Source organism: Melanostigma gelatinosum, assembly GCF_949748355.1.
Source record: "Melanostigma gelatinosum genome assembly, chromosome: 13".
Lineage (NCBI taxonomy): Eukaryota > Metazoa > Chordata > Actinopteri > Perciformes > Zoarcidae > Melanostigma > Melanostigma gelatinosum.
Genome location: NC_136646.1, coordinates 20,174,952 through 20,180,340, shown reverse-complemented (window position 1 = coordinate 20,180,340; position 5,389 = coordinate 20,174,952). Strand labels below are relative to the sequence as shown.

At 41.0% G+C, this 5,389-nt stretch overlaps 1 long non-coding RNA gene across 1 annotated transcript; it reads right to left on the bottom strand.

Annotated features, from left to right (window-relative positions):
* Positions 1-40: 40 nt before the first annotated feature.
* On the bottom strand, positions 41-2,544 carry LOC306786947. Its single transcript, XR_013772514.1, has 4 exons — positions 2,514-2,544; positions 2,331-2,424; positions 1,727-2,032; positions 41-1,644 (listed from the first exon to the last, which is right to left on the bottom strand). It is a non-coding gene; the product is annotated as an uncharacterized lncRNA (long non-coding RNA).
* Between the last annotated feature and the right edge of the window lie 2,845 nt (positions 2,545-5,389).

Here is a 5,389-nt window from a genome sequence, read left to right as displayed (position 1 = left end):
TGTTTTGTCACTAATGCCAGAGACTCCATCGGGTCTTTTGAGTTTATTTCACAAAAGAAGAAATGCATACAAATACAAACGCAAAGGAGAGTTGTCTTTCCACCGAGCGAAACCTGCGTGTCATTTGAATGTTGCCTCTCAGAGCAGATTCTCAACAAACTCAAACTCAAATACAAAAGCATATTCAACAGGCTGCGAAACTGTGTTCCAAAACACAAAATGGTTCAACAAAGATCACCAAACTAAAACACAAGCAAATACTGTTGTATGAGGCCACCACCTATACAGATGTCTAAACTCACACAACTTTCCACAGACAGTCACACCACAGATGAGCAAACACAGTCGGTTGGAACAGAAACTTATCTTTGAGGAACACCAGATACAAATCCTAAAAAAGAGAGGATGTACGATATGAACGAGGTGTGAAAGAAGAAAAGCTTTCACAACGAACAAGAGGTGCGTAAAGGCAGTGAGTCAGCTCCTTGTTTTACCTACATGGGAGGACTGCCTCCTTCTGGCCATCAGGATGAAGTGAAGGTTTGATGAAGTCATTTCCTACAACTACCAGTAAAGCAAAACACATTATGGCATTTCAAAACACAACTGCTGTTTCTGCAAAGGTTGAAGTCAAAATACGCTTTTAGATTTGTACTCAAACCAATCATTAAATCAGCTGACTTCCTCATCTCCAGTTAAAGATTTACAAACTGACTTAAACATACTTATAGTGTGTTCTAATCAGTTCATGGCACGATATCATTCCAATCATAAGCACATAGAAACATCCATAATGCTTCATAACAATCACTATAACACATTATTAAGCATTTTATAATGTCTTATGGGGTATCATGATTACTGACATTGTGTATTAAAATTCCCATAGTTGTAAAAAAATGTCCTTAAAATGTTCTATAATGTGTTGTCGTTATAGTTATAAAGCATTATGAACATGAATGAGTTTAATTATACGATGCTGTAAGCTGATCAACGCATTATAAGTATGTTGATCATGCATTATAGACATGGGAGTCACACAAAGTGTTGCTTCAGGTCTCATCTTTCCAGAGAAGAGAGTTGCCCGTCGGCTCTCACTTGCAAGTCACTAGATAACATGTTGAAAGCAATAATGTGCCCACTCAACGGCAGCACTCAGCAACGATTCAAACGGAACTACACAAGTCGAATAGACCGTCACCCTTTTTAATGCCGTGCCTCAATCTTTGCCTCCTCTCATTTCTGTTCTTTGCTTTTCTATCAACAACTGAAACACTGTTTGTTCTCTTCATATCATCAACGTCATGATCCCCACCATTATACAGATCCACTGCAGTTTGACCGTGCATCCTGATGACCTGATCTGTTTCTCAACCAAAAGTATCCGTTGACTAGAGAGCAGCTTCCTGGCAGAGGGAATCCACAGTGAGCATTCGTACGGCTGACTCAGGTTTCCTTTCTGTACACTAATTGTACTTGAGACATTGAACCGTCCATCAGGGTCCGTCTCTGTCTGTGTGCTGGCTGAGAGCGTGACGTTATCGTCTCCCTGGAGCCAGTGGACGGTGCCGATGGGGTAAACTCCATTGAACCAGCACTCAGCATGGTACCCATTGATGGAGGAGCCGTAGCTTCCAACGCAGTCTGTAATGATCAAGGACTTTTAGACAGACGCAAGAAGACAGCGAGAAAAATGTGTTTAAAAAAAGAAAAAGTTGTCGCTCACCTTGTACTGTAACATGAGTTGTGTTGGACTTTGCTCCGCTGGTGGAATGTAGTTTGCAGATGTATTTCCCCTGGTCGACCGGCATCACGTTGAGGAGAGACAGAGTGAGTCTGTGAGGCTTGGCCGTGCTTTCACACAGAACCTCAGATGATCCGTTGGCTCCATATTGACACACACGTTTATTCTTAGCCAGCCAGGAAAATGACAGAATATTGCCTGATGAGCTGGCATCACATGTCAGTGCCACATCATCTCCACACCGCGCAACCACCTGGGAAATGGTCTCCAGCGTCACACCTTGACTGGCTGAATTATCAGAGAAAGGGATGATTCAAGTTTCAAAAAAACACGGTCTGAAAACATTGTATTGTCGTTCGTCATTCCACTGTCAATATTGTTTTGAAGTTAGTATATGAGGGTCAAATTATGATAATTACAATCCACCTACCAGCACCTCTAAAACTCACTTTGTTTAATCTGTTCTAAACCCAAAGAGCGACTGTAGACAGGGTTATATGTTGGACTCTTATCAGGAAGAACCACGCTAGCTGTTCTGTGCTGTTTTGATCAACGTGTCTCTTCATGCACAAAACAAAAGCCTCACCAGCAATGCTGACTGCTGAAGTCAACCAGAGGATCGAAACCCAGCCAAAAACATGCCGAGTCATCACGTCAGAGGAGAAACTCATCTCTTTCATCTGCATTTGAAATCAATAATCACATTCGAGGAAGCAAATACAAGCTACACACAGGCAAGCGATTGTACGAAAGGGCTGCGGGTACTCACCATGCAGAGGATCTACTGTGTGGAGGAAGGCTCACTGAGTCCACTTTAAGGGAAACACTAAGTCATGTGTTGTCAGCTCCTAACGTGAGCAGACATGCCCTGGAATGAATGGCTGATGAGCAACAAGAGTAAAAGTGAAACCTTCCTGCCTGCTGAAAAAATCAACGTCTTTAAAAGAAACCATATCCCCGGGCGCCTGTCATTGGCTGCTCCCTATATACAGGGAAGGGTCAAATTTAATATTTGTAGCCCTAAAAGGTAGAACATTTATTCTAGCAAATATTATGACAAAACATTTGTCAATTTGAGATGTTTAATACTTGATCGAACCAGTTTTCTTCCCCTTTACTCCAGAGAGAAGTCACATATTTATTAATCATGCAAACAATTCTGTGTTCCTTAAGATCAAAGGTCAGGAGGCTGTGTGAAGATATTTCAGGGCTTTTCTATCAGTGTTGCCTGATGTTTGCGTCAGAATTTTGTTCAAGAATAAGTCTTGCTGAGGACTGACCTTTCTGCAAGCAGCTGCATTTTGTTGAGCTGTGAAAGCTCGGCCTGGAAGGTTTTTGTAATGCCCAAAGAACAAACCGCGTCGGCTGTAATTAAATAAATAAAAGACCTCAGTGATCCTGTATGAGGGCAGGCATGAATGGACAAGTTACTCTTTCTCAAAATGAAAAAGCTGCATCGACTTCTATTTGTCAGGATCCTTTGTTTAAATCACGTTTATGTTTACAGACAGAACGGCCTATTTAATAGTATTAAAATGTGTTCTTGTTGTCTTAAATTATGCCCACATTAGGATCTGGCGCAATATGCAAATTCGTTTTGCAGAGCAGACAAGGTTCTTCCAGAGGAGAACACAACGACTGTCTGGGAGAAGAGAGAGAAAACTGATCAGCCCTGAACCTCCAGGAACACTTTTCTTTGATGTGTCAGGATCGTATGTGTACAAAGGAACTGATGAGTCTGCAAAATGATCGAAAAAAACCATGTGAAACTGGTTTGTATTGCAGCACAGGTGAAAACAAGTTGAAAGGGCTTTGCATTCACTTGAGTTCTTTTAAATGTAGAGATTTACTTCACAATCTGCCTTCAAACTTGATTGTGAAATTGTATAAATCCGATAGACACTTTTAGACACTTTTTGCAGCAGAGCAAATTTTTGCAATTTTTTAATTAATTGATTAATTAATTAATTGCAAAAAACATTTGCAGCAGAGCTTAATTTAATCCTCTTTTAACATTTCCTCATTTTGTCTTTGAGAATATTCCCCATAAACACATTTTATACAGAGTTATATGAGTAACATGAGCCTCCAGCTTCTCATCACTTGCCGCGCTGCTTCTTGACAATAACCTGCCAACAGAGCTGCACTGCAGGGATTGTACTGCGATTGCTGCCAATGCTGGAAACGCATATCCTCCACAAAGAATTTATTTACTTCTCCTCTAAAAATGTACAATGTAGCTTGTGCAGCTGTCGGATAAATATAGTGCAACACCTGGCTAGTCAGCCAAAAGTCCCCTGAAACTTGAACTGGATATTTTTCCAAAACATTCTCCAGCTTTTCTGCCTTTCACACAACCGTCACACGAATAGCCCTATGCACCAGCTCATACCTGCACCTGCACCCACATTTTGAAGGATGCACGTCTTTTCGTGCAGTGTGAAAGAAAATCTCACTTGTGAGGCGTTGCTCTGACTGCAGGTACAGGCCCTCACATGTAGCCTACAGACATCTCAATACTGTACACTCGCAGTGTAACTGTTGACTGAATCATTTATTACTAATGAATCGAAGTACGGCAGTATGTATTTCATTGAATTATTATGTAAGTGTAAAAGCCTCAGCAGAGGAGGAAGCCACTGCTGCCATTTAGACTTTAATGCATCTGCATCTTGATGGAGCTGTACAGATGAACATTAAGACTGTTTTCAGCACCAATATTAGATCACCACATTTGCAGTGCCATCACTCCCAGTTACATGAATGGGTGTTTTTGACATTCATGGCAGTGTAGAGGTGATCTATCTATGAGCTGGCACATATCTGCTGAGAGCTCCTATGTGAGTAATAACTCGTCATGTGTAGCTGAGAGCCGCGGGCTGGAGAGAGGGAAATTAAGAGTTTAAATATGCTACTCTCTCACCACTAAGGGGCTACAGCTCTACAAAGTCACAACTGTTGGTTTGCCTGGCTTCACGATGCTTGAATGCACATATTCACCGTGGGATATGTAATTAAAATCTTGTTTTTCGAGTTGGTTTCTCAATCCCGAAACATGGGGGTGGATGTGTTTCAGCAGCTGCTTAGAGGAGAGAAAGCCGACTGTACATCAAAGCTTATGCTAACGTTACCAGTTAACGTGAGCTAACTTAGTCACCACGGTAACGCTAGTTGAAACAGTTAGCGTTAAGCGCGAGCTAAAAGTAATCAACCGCTCAAATAGTTTAGTAGCAAACGGTTGACATAGTTAGCTAGCTAAAGGCAATGGCTAAGCTAAGTTGTTGAAATTCTCAGCTAAAAGTATCTGCAATGGATAGATTGCTAAAATAGTTTGCTAAAAGTTAAAGGGTTGAAATATTTAGCCAAAAGTAATCGATGTAATTGGTAGAAATTGTTCGTTAAAAGCAGCATAATAGATAATTGGCAGGAATAGTTAGCTAAAGTAATGGCTGAATGGTTTAGTTTGGTTTAACGTCCAGCCTCTGCTGTGGTAACTAGCTAGCTATACAATCTTTACCAATAAACAATGGAACATTAAGGAGTAGCTTCATCAGTAACGGGCTGTGGGGACAACATTATGTGAGACAAGAGGGAACAACAGAATAATAATACAATGTTAGCAGGCTCTATGTTATTCCAAAGAAA